This window comes from Manis pentadactyla, chromosome 13, assembly GCF_030020395.1.
Source record: "Manis pentadactyla isolate mManPen7 chromosome 13, mManPen7.hap1, whole genome shotgun sequence".
Classification (NCBI taxonomy): domain Eukaryota; kingdom Metazoa; phylum Chordata; class Mammalia; order Pholidota; family Manidae; genus Manis; species Manis pentadactyla.
In genome coordinates, this window is record NC_080031.1 from 18,198,417 (window position 1) to 18,216,833 (window position 18,417).

At 42.0% G+C, this 18,417-nt stretch overlaps 1 protein-coding gene across 2 annotated transcripts in view; it reads right to left on the bottom strand.

Moving 5' to 3' along the window:
- OPCML (opioid binding protein/cell adhesion molecule like) overlaps nt 1-18,417 on the bottom strand; it is a 1,020,836-nt gene that overhangs the window by 785,952 nt on the left and 216,467 nt on the right. Inside the window, exon 1 of one of the 2 annotated variants that reach the window (XM_036930248.2) lies at nt 10,912-11,025. The exons of the other annotated variant lie outside the window; for it this stretch is intronic. The gene's annotated coding sequence lies outside the window, so the exon portion shown is untranslated. Of the gene's footprint in view, nt 1-10,911; nt 11,026-18,417 lie in introns of those variants that run through there. 2 annotated transcript variants of the gene reach the window in all.

The following is an 18,417-nucleotide window of genomic DNA, read 5'->3' on the forward strand; positions in this document are numbered from 1 at the left end:
TAAATCCTTCCCCAAATGCCCTTGAAAAAGCATCACCTCTATAAAAAGTACACAGGACTAGATCATATTTAAGACAACCTCAGTTTCATTTGACTTTTCACCAGGAGTCTCTGTATAGTCGGTATCAGTCCACAAACTGAAAGAGGCAGTGTGCTGCAATGTGAGAATCCGCGGCTGATCCTAGCCTCACTGCCAATTTATTCCTGGTAATTCACTATCAGAGCCTGACTTATCCACCCTTTTCCTAACCTCGAGGTGTTAAGGAGATAAATGCATTTATAAATGAAATTAACATGACACTCTTTAAATTTCATGAAAGAAAGGGACCACTTTAATTTTAAAAGAGCTACATAAAGCATAATGGGTAATTCTGGATAAATAATGATTCTGTAAATGAACCGGCCAATGATTCCTTGTTGAGCACCTGCTCTGCTGTCCTAAGGAAGTTTAAAGGCCTTGCAAAAAGTAAACCATGGGTTTCCCCACTATCTTAAAGTCTGCTCTTTGCCACTTCATTTTTACAGAACCCCTTCATTAGTACCCATTTTTGTTAACCAGAAGAAACACAAAGAGGATCTTTACTTTTACAGAATGGTAAATTGTTTCTTCACTTTATGCTTTTTTGGCCCACAGAAGGTTTCAAAGGAATGTTCTACTTTCAGATAGCGGAGTAAAGCTGTAAGTCTCCATGAGAACGAACGGGACAGAGCCATGTCTTATTCATCTTTTTATCTCCAACTCACTGCCTGGAAGGAGCAGTTTGGGAGAATGAGGATGGAAGGAGATGGTAAGATATAAACAGAAACAATGCAAAGAGCAATATCTGACCTTCTATTTCATACCATAGACTGGAGCTTCCAGTAGAAATATAATATGAACCACATACATATATTTTTTTTGCCACAAATGCAATTATAAGTATTCTAGTAGCCACACTGTAAAAAGTAAAAAAGATACAGTGAAATTATTTCAACATATTTTATTTAACTCAACAAGTAAAATTATTTCAGAATGTTTACTATCCACATTTCCAGGGTTCAAGAGCCTCTGAGGCTAGTGTTCACCGTACCAGACAGAACAACTATAGGTACTGACTGACACTGGGTAAAAAAGATGCAACAAATACATGGGCAAAATTGGGTGTGAACTTTTCTAGAAAAGAGATGGGCAGCCCAGGGAAGGTGTTCCTGACCATCAGGTGGAACCAGGAAAGGCTTCATGGAGGAAGACGCCCGGGGCCCACTGTAAGGGCCAGAAGGAAGTGGCCAGGGGAGGAGGTGGAAGCAGAGGGTCATGAGACTCAGGTAGGACTAGCCATGCCGAGGACGATCCAGGTGGGCATGTAGGATGGCCAGAGACAGGAGACTGGAGAAGAGGGCAACAGCCAGCTCCTGAAGGGTTCTCCTGCCAGGCTCTGCATGAGACGGCATTCTACACATGAGTCATGGGGAGGGGGAGCCCTCACTGGCTCACAGTCTCCTTAGGAAAGACCCAGAGTGTGTAGTCTGTCCAGCCTGGCTGACTTCTGGGGAAAGGAAGCTATATCCTCTATTCCCATTCATTTCCCTCTCTTGGGTAAGTTGTCAGTATTTTTTTGGGTGTCCGTGATAGCAGAGCTTCCAAGAGTAAGTGAGGGGTTTAAAGATGTGAGCCTCTGAGGGATTCTTCTTTTTAAACTCTACTCTTCCATGGGCAAAGGTTGGCACAGAAAAGGAGCTCTGGAAGCTATTGGCCAGGTTCCTGGCCCAGCTACTGCTGTCTCTGTCTCTGTCTCTCTCTCTCTCTCTCTCTCTCGACTCTGGCTTCCTTGAGACTAAAGAGTTTATACCGATGTGGGAATCGTCCTGCTGGGGGCTCTCCCACCAGGAGACATCTTGAAGTCAAGTGGCTGTGAGCAGCTCCTAAGCATTGGGCCAATTCTACAGGCTATCAGGCTTTAAATGTCTCAGTATCCTTCCAGCAAAATGGTTATTTCCTCTCAAGTGCTACACAAAGAGAGGGGCCAGACCAAGCTGTGGGCCTGGGAGAAACAGGAAATAAAGACTGGGTTCTAATCCATGCTGCAGCCCATGCAAAAGGGCCCCCATGCAGGTAGACTTCTCAGCCCAGATAGCACATTAAAATCATCTGGGAGCTTCTAAAACGTGCTGATACCCAAGCTTTATCCCAGACCAACCTAATCAGAATCCTCAGGGAAGACTCCTGGGAACCACTGTTTTGGATTGTTAAATCTCCCAGGTGATTCTTAGGAGCTGGAGCTGAGATCTCTGCTCTAGACCATCGGGCTGGCTCACAGGAGACCCACCGCATTGGAGTTCAGGCCCAAATGCATGGAAACCAAGAGTGTACGCTTGCCTGATCTTGCCCTTTAACTATTCCTCTTGGGATTTTTCAGTGGCTGTGATACAAGGTAGGACAAGAAAGGCCCATGGATGTCCTGAACTCAGGACTCAGCTAAATGTCGTCTCACAGCTGGGCCTAGTGCAGTGCTGGGCCATCATGGCTCACTTTGCTCCTGTTGAGCTTCTAGAAACAACTATCACAGGCATGTGGGAAATACATGGAAGGCACTGAGAATGAGCAGGGACGCCACAGCAGTACTTTGACTAAGAGATAGTGAGGACCTGGGCTTTCCCAGATGCTGGTGCTGCTCTGCTGAAAGGAAAGCATAAAAAAGAATGGGTTTGGGCCCATGCAATTGTTTTGTTCCTTTTGGGTGATGAACCAGTACTGATTCAGGCAAATTTCTCATCACAGATGAGACAAATATTTATGGTTCCAGGTTTCTTCCCCTTTATAATTTGATGACAATTTAATTCAACTTTAAGGGTGACACTTATTCACAGATTTTTACTCTCAGATCAGTCTTAGTAGGGTCAGTATTGCCACTCTTTACTCGCAGTTAAAAATGTGAGCTGAGCTAATTAGGCTGAATTGGCCTGACAGGCATGTGGTTAGTTAACGTATAAGCCTCAACAAGAGTTTATGCTCTATTTCCTTTCCCTGGGTCACTCACTCCACAATTCTAGAGTCCATGGAAGCCTGCTGACAACTCTTCTCTTTCTTAAAGAAACTGTGAATTCAGGGTCTCCACAGGCATTGGGCCTTACCACCAACTCCCTCTCTGTGCTGTTCTGACCAGGCCACCCCATCACTGTGGAGGTGTGCAAAGCAGCCGAGGAGAGAAGATGTAACCACGGTGGACACAGAGATCCCCCTTCCCAGCACCCGGTTTCTGGAGTCTTCCTTCCTAACCCAGCATCTCCGTCCACCTCACAGCGGCAAAGGTTGCACTTAGGATGGGGCTCTGCAAGAGCTCTTGGAGTTTCTCCAAGTTCTGTCTTGCAGCTGCACTTCTCTTACCAACCTGCACCCCTGCCAGCATGCAGGGGGTCCCCTCCGGAGGCCTAGAGGTCAGGTTGACCAGGGAGCTGCCCAGCTGACCTCCAGAGAGTGGGCGAATGTTGGGTTGAGGTGACCCTGAGAGGGATGCTGCCCACAATTTAGGTCGCCTGCTGCCTTACCTGGGCCCTAGGTGAGTGTGACTTCAGTAAATGGACAAGTAAAAACTAAAGGGCCAGCTCACGCCGGCCGCCCTATATGGACCACCTGAAAGAAAGAGGCGAGCATTTCAGCAGTTCCTGGGTGATGAGTGGCATGTGATTGGCAGTGGCAGTATGCATGAAGCGGGAGCAAGCACAGCCCCTGGGAGCACACAGGGTCGCCCTGCTCACCAGCCTCCCGTGGCCGCAGACAGGAGGGCAGCGCCCCTGACCAGACACCTGTGGCTGGCTTAGGACTGGGGGTGCCAGGAGATGCTTCTACAGCAAACAGGAGGAGGGCAGGAAATAGACGATCCCCAGGAACCCAGAGGCTGCGCCACGGAATCATAGGCGGCATGCCTTGGGCTCCCAAAACTATCTGGTGGGGCTTTCAGAAGAGCTTCCATTGCCACTGAGTGGTGGAAGCAGGGCTGGAGGAGGACTTGTTTGGACAATTGTGAATACTTCAAACCCTGTGCGGTAAGGCCAGAGGAATGGGGTTTCGGGAATAACAGCAGCCCACACTGCTCTCTTTCTCAGGGACACTTGGATTTTAGTGCCTCAAATCCTCAAACTAGAGGTATGTCTTCAGACATCAGCATGAAATGATGCTCAGAGCAGCGGGGGGTTTCTGAGCATGGGTGTTTCCCCAAGTTTTGTAAAATCACATCTCATAAGCAGTCGGCTGCTTAGCTTACACACAACACTGACATTATTCATGCCACATATAGTTTGATGTGTAAGGCTACGTGGTCAGCCCAGGCTCAGATTCCAGCACTGCCGCTAGCTGGCTGAAGCTCTGCGAAGCAAGCTTCAGGTCTCATTGTTGTTCTTTTGTATTTTTGTTTGTTCCGAAAACCTCCTTGAAGCTATGTGCTCATCTCTAAGGTCACGATGACACCTGGTCCCTAGATGAGACAGGTGGGGCAGTCAGCACAGTCGCTGTTCTGGTGCAGATGCTCAGTCATGTCAATGGAGAGCCACTTTCAGGCCAGGTCGCCGAGCCGTCACCTGCTCTGTCCCAGTGTGCAGACATCAATTGCCTTGGTGATCTTCCACCCCACTCCCTTCCCCTGGCTCTCAGGGTGCTGCTAGGGGTGTCCTTAATGGGCATAGGTGCTGACTTTCCCCAGGGAAAGCTCAGCATCTCTGGGCCTCTTTGAAACAGCACATGGAAGGAATTTCAGCCGCCACCTGCTGCATGAATAGGTCATGCTCCCGCCACTTACCTCTCGTACCCCGAGGCACCAGCAGGCCCCATTCACCATCCTCCCACTGCCCCCACAGCCCCCTCTTCATTTCTGGCAAACGGTGAGATCACAAAGGCTGAAGCCACTGTGGGTGGGTATCCCACAGCTCTTCTGAGCCCCGGCAAGGACTGAGCGACATTAATGAAATACCCCATCTCAACATCTCACGCTCCACTGCTCTTCTAAAAAGTCCACAAGAAAGTTCAGGGATTTCTTTTGAAGGCATGCATACACACACACACACACACACACACACACACACACGCCAAAAAATCCTTCCCGCCATGGCCCGGGGCGAGCTGCAGGAGAAGCCAGCGCACTCTGAGTGTGTAGTTTTGCAGTCTGGGAAGGCACAGTGGTAGATTACACAAGAGAATGGTCTTACAGTTTTATAAACTATTTATTAGCCCCATCCTGGAGAGCTACATCAATATGGCCATCGGTGAAGCAAAGCAGAAGCTATAAAAATATCATCTATCCCAAACCAGCTCCATAATCAAACAAAGCCCCGTGCTGGCTGGGACAGGCTTGTGTTCTGACACATAAGGGCCTTTTCCATCTTTAAAACAGACCATTAAAACACCAGAACACTTTGGCTCACAGAAGTCTAAATCAAAAGGGAGGGGGAAAAAGAGCATTCTTTTCTCCAAGAGTAATAATACCTTTCCAGCTCCTAGAAAAGCTCATTGCAATAGAGATGCAATGTTGCTTTTTTCACTGTGGCCTCTCAGTTTCTTTCCAACATGCAGAGAATCTCCTAGAGGGTCAGAGTTGCCCTTTCCTCTCTCCAGGAATCCCTTTCTTTTCACTCCACATACAGCACAGAGACTCTGCTGTGATGCTTCAATGCAATTGTGTTGTTTTCCCAATAAGTTAAAATATAAAGTTTGATACGTATAGCAGAAGGGAAATAATTATAATAATCATAATCATAGCCTGAATTAGAATGATAGCAGCCTGGTGCCATGTGCCAGTTCCTCGAGGCAGAGGAGGAGAGGCCAGTACATTCATGGTTACTGTGATTAACATTTCCAGCCGGTGCTCCTCCAACTGAATGCAAAGCATGTCTTAATAAACTGCATTCCAAATACCCTGTATTTCTACCTTATTGCATCTGCTAGAGTGAGATAATATGTAGACTAGAGTAAAAAGTGACATTCAGTGAATGAGCTGCAGAGGGTTATATAAGGAAGCTAAATCACACTCCCCACCACCTGGCACACTGCTTGTGGCTTCTCATCATGATTCTAGAAATCAATCTGCAACTAAAATTCACATATGGGGACTCTCTTCTCTGGACTGTGGGCTAGCAGAGGAGGGGTATGATATGGCACTAGGAGGAAGAAGAAAAAAGAAAGGACGGGGAGCTCGGAGATCATAGTCTGCCCCAAGTTGTGCTCCAGTGAGTCTCTAGAGAAGTCTGGGAACACAGACAGCACAGCTTAATAAGGCACAGCCACCCTGATACTCCTGCCTCTCCATAAGGGAGATACCCTCTATGACATATCAGTTGCTTCTATATCTGGGTAGACTCTGTGGGCAGGGAAGGAAGAGCACAGCATGGACTGGGAAGGCAGGCAAACGTGCACAGACCACAGCCCTTCAGCACTCTAAGAAATAGCACAGTAGCACACAGGTGCTCAAAGACATCCTACCATGCTTCAGCAATGCCTGCTTTTTCTCCTTTGACCCCCTGTTTCTTTCCCATCCTTCTGGATCTGGACACACACACCCTCTATGAACCAAGTGGGTGCCTAGGGGAAGAGGTCGTATTTTTGTTTATTTACAAAACGTATTTGTTTACTAAGAATTTAAAGCTGGAAAGTTAACTCAGAACTCCATGAACACTTAGGGAAAGGGAATATGTTTCAGGCTGATGGGTACTCACTCATCCTGAGGATATGTCTTATAGGTAATTCTTAGAGATCTGGGTGTCCTTCACATAATGAGAGTAAAAATCAGCCACTAAATAATAAACAACTTAATGTGTACAATCTATCCTTCACGTCACACGGAGAATCAACCCAAGACATAGGGAAGAGCAAATAGACCTGGTTTCTGGACTCAGGTAGCACCGGTGACCATCATTATCATCTTATTCAAGTCAACTAACCTTTCGGTTCCAATTTACTCCAAAAAAAGGAAAGTTCACAGCTGAGACACATTTCATGACAGTGTCTTCAGCACTCTAAGAAAGAGCACAGTAGCACACAGGTGCCCATCAGAGTTGGAGCAAGTTATTGAGAAGTCTCAGCTGAGGAGTCTGTTCTCTTTGGGAGCTTCCTCCTTACACCCTAAAAAAATCTCAGATCACAGAAAAATTCCAGATGGTTTATGAGGAAGAAAAATATTGCAACAGTTCTTTCACTTCAAACTTCTCTCAGCAGCACAGCTGGATCTCCTATGTGAGAGGAGTTAGGGAAATCTCAGTGAGAACTGCTCACAGTGAAAATGATATGATTTTCTGGGAAATGATGGAAAGAGGTACCGCCCCTCCTGAAAAAGCCATCACTGCGGGTCCGTGTGGTACCATAGCTGTAGACCACTGAGCGGGATTTTCATCAGTGACAACAGCATGAAGCAGAGTTCTGCAGAGGCAAATGGGCATGAATAGAAACAGCTCACACTTCTGCAGGGAGGCGATCACACCTGTAGACTAGAACAAACCAACAAATTCCCCTGATGCTTGAGCCTGGGGGGCTGAAATCACCACGCTACACCATGGAGACAGCCTACAATGCTTCAGTAATGCCTGCCTTCTCCTTCCCTTCAGCTTGGGCCACATCTTTCCCCTATGGTCCCTACTCATTTCAGAAGGTGAACAAGACATGTTGATGCACATCCCCATTTGGAAAAAGTCATCAAATAGCTAAGATGCTGTACTATGGCCACATCACAATCCCCTTGACATGAACCAGGTATGAGATTTGCAGGATGCCACCCCACTTAAAAAGATGAATTAACATGGATGACACATGTTTCAAGGGCAGGGCACTGCAAACATCAAGTATCAAATCTGACTACTTTCACTAGAAGGATACTTCGATAATGTCACGAATAAATAGCCAAAGAAAAAGGAACACCTAGCTAATGCACAGCTTTAAAAATCTCATTCATTGAGCAAATATTTCTTAAGAATCTATATATTCTCGCCTAACTGGTTTTCTTGGTTTCACTGCAGATGGCTGGTAATTACAGATATGCTTTGGTTATGTAACTATACTCCTATTATGTTAATGTGTGTGTGCAATTTAAGTAGTAGCTTAAAACCTATACATGCTGAAGTTACTCTACAAGAAGATATATCAAAGAAATAATCAATCTTCCCATGTTTTCTTCCGCCTGCTACTTCTATAGCTTTTCTTCTTCCGTCCTAATTAAAACCCTTAAATAGAATTCGTGCCTCATATCGAATTTACCGAGTATCATAATTCTTCCAAGTGGTAAAGATACCTCAAGACAAATGCTGGGCACAGAAGCCACAGGGCATAAATATGCAAAGAAGTAAAAAGCTAACTTTTTCAAACAATAAGGCTTCTCTCTCACTTACCAACTTCACATTTCCCTGTATGGCCCCGGAAGATGACTGGTTAGCCAGAGACGGGTAAGATTCCTCAAGGGAGGAACAACCTAAGACAGGCACAGTCGCAGGGGGGCCATCAGGTGAGAAATTGGGGATCAACAGAGGTGAGGCTTAGAACCTCACCCCCCCGTTCTGAGAGAAATCTTCTGCATACGTGGATGTTTTATTGCCCTGGTCTAGCTTGGATTAACACATAGTCTACAGGCACACACCTGATCATCTACATGTGCTCTCTTACAACACTAAACTATGTTTTCTACCTTTATCTTGTATCTACCTACCACTTCAGCATTTTATTAAAAATAATAATAATAAAGAGAGAAATGTGGTATCCACATATAAATCAAGTATAAAAACCAAATCAGTATTCATATTTGAACTGACTGTTTATAGTTCATAATGCATGAGCAAAACCGAAAGCTTCTGTGATGACTGCCCTTGTACTGTTCACTATGTAACTTATTCATTATGTAAGAATTTGTTCTACATGTAAAAACTTGTTTGTTAAGCCTCAGAAGATTGGAGACTGACAAAAATTAGGCTTGGGGTGGAATAATGATTGTGCATTGAGCATTGACTCCCCTATACAGAATTTTATTGTCGTTAACAACCATTTGATCAATAAATATGAGAGATGCCCTCACAAAAAAAAAAAAAAAAAAAAAAAAAAAAAAAAAAAAAAGGACAGACTTCCAATGGTAAAATAAATTAGTAACCGGGATGTAATGTATAGCATAAGGAATATAGTCAAGATATTGTAACAGCCTGGTAGGGTGATAGCTGGAACCTAGAATTATGTATATAAATGTTCTACCACTGTGTTGTACACTTGAAACTCATGTAATGTAATACTGTGTGTCAACTACCCTTCAATAAAAAATAATTATTATTAAAAAAAAAAAAAAAATCTATATATTCTTAAAGAGAAATACTAAAAACTTCTTTTAGGGCAGTGGTAAAGCCAGGCATTCCAGAACAGTCACAGAAAACTAAGGTAAGTGTGTTTACAAAATCAAAGGAAGACTTCACTGCATGAAGCTCCAGACTTAGCACAGGTCTGATCTATAATAAATAGGAACATGCATCATTTGATTCTGAAGATAGGGTAGATGATGACTTCCTCCTTTAAAATCTACATTTTTGAGTATGTAAGGGAATTAGAAATAAGCATAAAAGATTACTATGTTTTCCTAATGGGAAATGATGCATTGTTCAGAGCACAACCCTACTGGGTTATTTCATCCCAGGCTTTCATTGCCTTTGAGCTATTTTACAACTCTGTAAATTATAGATAATTGATAGCAATGCAAAATAATTCTGCCTATAGACATGGAAATAAATTCTGTCTGATTCAGGTTAAATCGACTTCCCTCCCTCTCTCCCTTGGAAGAAGCCAGTTGCACATCTATTTGCAAAATAATTTCAATATTCCTTTATTTCACATATATTTGCACTCTGACTTCTCTTTGGAAACATATACAACACCTGCCTGGTTTCCTCACTGATGATGAGTTAAGTAAGATATTGCTCATCACCTTTTCTAAAAATCACCTCTTAACGAGTGAACAGGGATGCCCCATGTATTTCACCTTATAAAAAAAAAATCATAGACCACCAAGCAAAGCAAAAAAGTGTCAGTGAATGACACAGAACTGGGATGATGAAGGAAGTGTGTCTTCTGCTTGAATCAGAGTGAGAAATTTTCTTTAGCTACCCCTGGTTAAAGTTTCCATCAGTTTACCAGATGGAGGGAATTTCTAGTACAAATACCCATAAAACACCATAATCATGTCTGTTTTTTATACAGACTGAGGTCGCAAGCTAACTGTCCATTGTACCATCATGGTTTGCTCCTGATACAGATTCAGTCATTGTCACCTAGCCCATGTTCAACTTTCACAACTGCCTGAAATAGAAGACCTCCTTTAGGTGCTATAAGATGAGATTCATGAATCTCCAGTCCCCGTGACAACTCCATTAAAGATTATGAACCTAGAGTTGATAGACCAGTTCTGTGCAGTAAAATTTATGGGACAGTGACTCAATGTGCCAAAAGTTACAGACATAAGGAAACATGTACAATTTTAGTTCTCAGAAATGCATCATCCATTTCCCCTCTGTACTTTTATTTTTTCCTAATGTGCCATACAGCATTTCCAATTATATATTCATGAACATCATCATCTGGGGATAAGATAGACTGACTTTTCTCAGACACAGTTGTATACCCAAATGGTACTTAAACAAAATATATTTCAACCTTTTTTCTTCTTTAAAAAAAAGCCAAACATTATCTGTGAAGTCCTTAGTAGAAATGAAATTATTATTATTCACTTATTTTATGAAGTCTACTTTTAGTAAATAGATTTCAAATTCATGAGAACCCATACGGTAAGTGATATGCAGAGGTAAAATGTCTGTCTTTTGGCATTCAGTTTCCAGTGATTTCTTTTCATTGCATCATTGACACTGATCCAACACTCACATTCCTTTTACCATGAACAGATGTAAACCCATTAACAGTGAATAGCCATACCTCCATGTGCCCGGCCGTGCTGCAGTAGCCAAGAGATGCAATGGGACCACTTGGGCAGGATGAATAGTTACTGGCCAAGACTTCCTTCCAAATGACTGAGAATTGGGCAGGCCTCTGAGCTCTTTCTCGAAGAAGCTCAAAACAATAATCAAATATCACTTACCTAGGGAGAGGCAAAAGGAAGAAGAGATAGAGAAAGGGTTAGACTTTACCACAATCATACTATAGAGATTGGCCTATTTGAGGCAAAGGAATGTTTAATGCAATTCAGGTTCGCCACAAGCTCCAAGTAAAATTCAAGTTTTAACTAGACCCAGGTAAAGGTTCAGTGGGGAAAATGGCATATTATTGCAAAGACCATGCAGCTCGCTGTTTTTCTCTACCGGTCTGGCATTCTTATACAGATGCATTTAGCGACCAGAACCTGGGCCTTGCACAAGAGACTGGCTGAGGACTCCATTATGTGCCAAAAAAGGGGAAAAATGTATACAACCCAGCTGCCTTAATGATTATGGAGGTTCTGTAGCTATGTGGTTCAGATGTTGAGAAGATTGAACTAATAAAAAAGAAATGAGAGAACTGTCATCACAGATTACATGGTATTTATTCCAAAATCTGTTCATTATAGAAATTTGCAAGACAAATGGGTTTTTAGCAAGGAACGGCAGCATTTTCCTCCTGGTAAGTGCATAACGAGGCACCCAATTTGTCTAGAGCGTGGTCTGTCTGTTTTTTGTTGTTGTATTTTTTTCAAATATTCCTGGCTCTAAATCCTAGGAAGGCTCCTGAAAATATTTATTAGGAGGTTAGCAAAAACAAGTGGAATTTGTAGAGTTCTATATAATTTACAGAGGGCTTTTACAGGCACTGTCTTTTTCCATTTCCATGGGAACATTTTATTGTAGGTGGAAAATGGATTATTATTACTTGCTCTTCTCTTCCCCCCAAACTGTCTCTTTCCCCCTCTCCCTTCTCCTTCCTCCTACTCCTTCCTTTTTCTTTTAAATAAGTAACATGGGGTCCAATTTAGTTCATCAACTTTCCCAAAATCACACTCTTGGGGAATGACTGTGCAGGACTTGAGTCTGGGTCTCCTGGCTTTCCATTGTTTGCTCTGCTGCAATCCCACAGATACTACAAAGGGAGACGAGGAAATACAGAGAAGGAGATCAAGGGACAAGAGGGAAAGAGCAAACAGAGGAAGAGGGAGATAGTAAAGGAAGAGGAAGTGAGGAAGGCAGAAAGAGACAAAGTCAACCGGGTATTCCGCAGCATGTTCTTCATTACATAAATCTGTACACGTAAAGAACGTAAAGAAATACCTGATACGTGGCAAACTCCATAAAAGTAGTTGCTATTATTCACTCCTTTATGTCCACTGATCTAAAGAAAACTTGACTAGAAAGGATATCATCTGTACAATGGCTCTTGTTGACCCATTTGCCTTGATATCTAAAGAATACTGGTCAAGGGAGTTACTGTGCTGGAGAAAAGTCATTTTACAGGAAAAAAATAAAACCTTTAAAAGGAATATTTTCTGGGCCTGTTTTAATCCCTTGGTATTGATGAATGGCTGATTTCTGGCCTGCTCACCACCAACAAAGTGCTCAGTGTTTTCTTGCCTCCTGGCAGTTCTAGTGACATCTTGACTTTCTGAAGCGTCCCTGACATGTGCAGCGCATGTCTGAGTACTTGTGTGATAACACATGCAGTCATAATAAAAGGCACAAAACAAGCTGTGCACCGGGGGTTCAGAAAGGTCATGGCATATCGGGAAGAGGAAGCGGTCAACCTCCATGCATAGCTACAAGTTTCTCAGTGCCCTAGATATTTGACCAGGGAAAAGAGTTCTTAGACCCATATCAGCAGAAAGAAATAAAAGGAGGCTTTGGGGTAGTATCGTGGGATTATCATGTTTGTAACTTTTGATTGGAAGGTAATTATAGCCTTATTCAATTTGTGACCCAGAATGCATCTAATCCCCTCATAAATGCATCTTATTCACCACCCAGCACTTTCTGATGCTGCTGGCCAAATAAATGGTGGCTGTTCCTACCTGGGTGATAGCAAGGCTGTTAATTGTAGCACTCTGTGAAGCCTAATTATGCAAAGCAGAGAGGCAATTCTGGAGCTGTTAATCAGAGGTTTGATTCAGAAGTAATTTGTTGCTGGGGCCCAAGGTGCTATTCCTCAGGCCCTTCCACTGTGCTGCACCAGGAGTCAATCCCCTGCTTTAATGTGAAGCAGCTGGGGTTAGATCCAGGCACTTGATTGTGGCAAAGTAGCTTAGGAAAGTCACCTTGCCTATGAATGGACAGATACCTAATTTCTTCTGTGTAAGCCACCTTTAATTACAGCGACCAGAAACCAGTATCATCTGTGCACCATCAAGTAGCCAATCATTTATTTCCCAACTGCCTGAAGGCAGAACTGGGGAAAATGGGAGGATGAAATTGGGTTAAGATAAAGGAGGTGATACAAGACACACTTGAAATTGGCAGAGGAAAACCATCCGTATCACCTCTGAATATCTTCAGAAAGAATGTACTGGATAAAGCTGCTAATGAGGATGACTTCAGTATTTGCTCCTAAGTGGATTAAGGGGCAAAATTATTAGGCTGACCCAGATGGCGCTTAAGGAGTTCCAAACTCATTTTAGATAGGAGAGAAGGGATCACGACCTGCCAAACAACCACCACCACCACCACTGTCGCAATTACTGAAGACCCGCAATGGGGTCTCAATGTCCTTGGTATACAACTACATATCCTTTCACCCAAAAAGCATTCATTGAGCACCTCCTATAAATTACTTCCAATGCTAAGTACTGAAGAGATGAAGACACACATGCCATGGCCCTTTTTTCAAAGAGTTCACAGTCTAATACAAAATTTGTTCAAAGCAAGGTAGTATGAACAATGGTGCAGAGGCAAAACAGGGCAAGTGGAACTCAGAAAGGTTACAGAAACAAAGATACAAAAGTGATCTAAAGGGAAAAGCAGAGGTGAATCACGGAGATTTAAGAGGACTGAGGGCAGAAGAGAACAAGTTTTAGAATAGACATAGAAGAATATTGGAGAGCTTGGTATAATCAAAGACAGCATTCTGATGCCAGCCTGACTTTCAAACTATCCCCATTGCTCCTAACACAGGTGCTGTTTTTAAGGCAGAGAGGTCTCCTGTATGTCTCCCAAACATCTCTGCTTATTCTTTCCCCTCACCTCTGCTCCGATTGTATCTGTCTGGAACGTATTCCCCAATATCTTTCCAAATTCTATCTGTTCTCGAAGGTGACAGCTGCCACAAGTTCTAGTGATTTGTTACTTCTATAGCATAGTATTGCACCTATCACAGATGTGGCACTGATATGTTTTCCTGATCCCATAATAATTCAAGGGTAGGGACAAGGTAGTAGGGAGAATAATCGTGCCCAGAGATGTCAGGTCCTAAGCCCTAAAACTTGTACATATCACTTTGCATAAGGAAAAGTGTCTTTGCATATGTGATTAAGTTAAGGATTTTGAGAGGGAGTTATTACTTTTGATTATCCTCCTGGGCACAAAATGCCCTCAACAAGTCCCCTTGTAAGAGGGAAGCAGAGGGAGAGTTCATGAAGATGGAAGTGGGAGAAGCTGTGTGACCACAGAGGCAGGGACTAGAGCCACGCAGTCACAAGCCCAGGGACGCTGGCAGCCACCTGCTGAACAGGTGAGAAACAGATCCTCCTCTGTAGCCTCTGGGGAGCACAGCCCTGCCAACAGGTAACTCTTGGTCCAATATTGCTGAGCTTGGATTTCTGCCTCTGGAACTGTAAGAGAATAAACTTCTGTTTTTTCAAGCCACCAGGTTTATGGTGATTTGTTACTGCAGCCATAAGAAATTAATACAGACATATAGGGTAATCATGCATTTTGAATTTCCCTAGATAGTTCCAGTTTATGCCTAGCATCCTGGAATAATTATAATAAACTTCCTTTCACTCTCAAATATGTTCTAGTTTGGTGATAAAGTATAGTCACCCTAGATATGGATATTTTATTCTTTGGTGTATCATCCATGGTACAATTAACACAATGCCATGCTTATAGTAGGCAAACAATATATAACAAATGAGGAAAATTTGTTAAGTAAAGGAGAAAAACTATCTGTCATTTTAGAAATAATGGTCACAGCTTTTCTACAAATTTTTGAGATAAGGAACTACTTTAGTTGGCTGAAGTAGAGGACATGCTCAGAGATATTTGTTACTTAAAGATGGGGTTTTCAATTTGGCTTCACCCAAAAAATCTTGATCTGAGGTTTGTCCTGAAGTGAATAAAGACCTTAATCTCAGACCAGATTTTCAAAATCGGTAACATTGAGAGCTTTGTAGGTATGTGGAGCATTTTCCATACGTTTAGATAAATGTGTTTTTCAGTCTCTCTTGGGTTTATTTCAGAGGAATATATAGATAAACTTATTTGATGATATTGGAAGAGGGATGTGAGAGGCACAGTTAAAATAATCCCTTGACACAAAGCTGAGATAGTGTCTCTTTCAGAGTAAATATCTACTTGTTTATACATGTTTATATGGGAATAGGGGAGGGAAAACAATCCGTCAAGGAGCAATTTAACACAAAATAGCATGAGATGTTTTTTATAAAAATAAGTTAGTGTAATTCCAGCCAATAAAATCCTTAAGATCTACAGCCACCAATTATATAAATCAAGTAACAAATACATGTGTAAATCACTATGTACTGGGCACTGGATAAAAACAAACAGCAGAAGATCTAGCCCACTTATACAGTTTTGTTGGGTACATGGAGAGCTTGGAAAGACATGTGAGACTTTAACCAATCAAAAGACATTGCAATGCTTTATTGTGCTAAATTATTCACTATTGACTATAAGTGCTAGAAACATGAAGAGAAAGGACCGTCCATTGTGAGTTAAGATCACCATTAGTAGCTTCATAAAGAGATGCAATTTGAGCTGGAGTTTGATAGTATAAGTTTCACATAAGTTTCAAAAGTGGCAAGATGGATGGATGAATGTGCATAATCCAGGTGAACATTCTTTGACAGGAATAGTCATATGCCACGTGAAAGGAATATCACGTTACCTTTGCCTTAATAATTAACTGCTAAATTTGGTTTAAAGGTTATGTTGCACTATTTCTGAAATCCCATGGACCTTAGAATTCCTTGGGCTAATAGGAAAATTTCAACCTATCCTCTGAATCAAAATTCTTGTGAATTGAACTTATTAGATGAGATTTTCAGAAGTTAAAGAGATGTGATGTTACACATTGGGAAGGCACAATGGAAATTCATTTAAATGAATTTAATTAGGAAAGATCACCCAAAGCTCTTCCTTTCTCTAATACTACTGAACTATAAGCAACTTAGGAATGATTAAATAATTGGCCAAGATACCAGAATTTCCAGCTCTTCCACTGAGTAACCAATCTCATGAAAGGAGTATGTTTGGATATTGATTACTGTTCAAGATACCTGAACACTGGGTGACTTGGTCTAATCTTGGTTATGAAGTATTCACAGATCAATACATATTTGGAAATAAGCAAAAAGAAAGAAAGGAAATGCAACCCAAGAGTAAATACACTGATGTCTGTTTTTAGATAATGAAGTTGAAGAAAAAGAGGGAAAATGTGAGGCCCTCTAATGTACAGGAAAGACAATTAAGAAACAGAAATGGAAGCTGGCATAAGGGAAAAGCGGCACTTGGAAAGTATTTAAGCATGTAGAACCAATTTCGTTACCAGAAGGCAATCATACATATGGCAGGAGAAGAGAAAACTCTAACAAAAATGTGCCTTATCACGGCTTCCACCTTCAACTACCTACTGCTGAACAGAATGCAAATGATAAACTGGATGGTTTCATGATTGCTGATTGCTGAGTCTGCTATTCATTGCAGTTGGCCTTTTGGTTCTTTAGTGTTTCATGAGATAATAGAACTAGAAAGTCTAGCAAGAAAACAAAGAACATTGGGATCTTATTCATAACCTGTATCGCAAGGATATTTGAATCCTGTATGGTGTTGAATCAGACTTAAAAAATAGGCTACCACTGCTGTTCCATGATTGACCTTGACCCACTATTGGTGGCACATTATCAATAAGCTGATATCAGTCATCTACAATTTAGCATAAATTATTGGTCAGAGAGCAGCTTGAAATATGGGGAAGAGGAGAACTCTAGAAAGCAAGCAAAAAAAGGAAGAGGGCACTGTTGAATAGAAGAAAAATTGACAAATAGAGTCACAAAAGAAAATAATGCTTATTTCAAGTGTCTTTGTGCTGTCCTGGTAACCAAAGTGAACAATGAGAGACTAAAAACTTTATTGCTATCATCCTATGTTCTTGGTTGTAGATTTAAACTTTAATAACTATCAGAAAAACTTAGAGTGAAGATGACTTTCTCAGTCAGGTTTATACATAAGATGTTTAACTAATAGAGTTGATAAACTCGAGAACTGCCATTCCTGTTTTACGAAGCTCTTTGAAAATCAGACATTCACACAAGGAAGCACAGATGTGCTAGGTGGCTGAGTCCACAAGTGAGGTATGATTCTGCAGTGCATGGGTGTAACATGTCACAGACTCATAAATGCAGCAAATGTCTGTTGTGAAATGAAGTTTACATTCACTATGATCTAACTCCTTAATCATTAGATAACAAGAGGCAAAGTATATGAATAATAACAAGTGGTACTTATGGAACTCAGTCTCCTGGACTCTTTGCTTGGAAGAATACCAAAGATCTGAGAGGCCACAAAATTAACAGAATAAACTCAGAAAACAGAAGACACTATACTAATCCCTTATCAATAGTCCATGGGCTGGGAACCGGTATGCTTTCATTTTACAGATGCAGAAACAATGCCCAGAGAGGGTATGTAACTCTGCATAACTTTCACTTGGATTGCAGAGCCATTCTGTTAGCCATTATATGCCAAGTCTTTCTTGAAAGTAAAAGTGTGAAGGAAACACCATTCTCCAATCATTTGGGCTGAGATGAGAAAAAAGTGGCCTAAAATCCCTGCACCTATCAGTAGAATTGATTTAGGGCCACCAAGGTTGCCATGGAAAGTGAACAGCAAATATGCTGAAGCATATGTCTTAACCACCACCTAACTCCTTCCTCACAAAAAACACCTCTGAGGAGTATTTCCTGATAAAAATGAATCTCAAATCATGTAAAGAGAATTGTTACAAAAACAGGACTCATTTATGGCAATTTGCTTTATAACCGAAATTCCTGAATTCAGTCTTGGAGTCACCTACTCAACTTAAGCCAAGAGGCAGGCTACAAATTGACAAACACACACCACCTCAAGGCTCTGTAGCTCAGTGATCCCTCCACTCCCCAGCTCTTTCAGTTGAAATGAAGGGTCTGCTTCCTAACTCTGTTCTCCCTACCCACAATCATTCTCTCTTTCTCCTATTTCCAACAAGAGAGAAAAATCTCCTTCTCTTAATATGCATCTCACAGGGGTG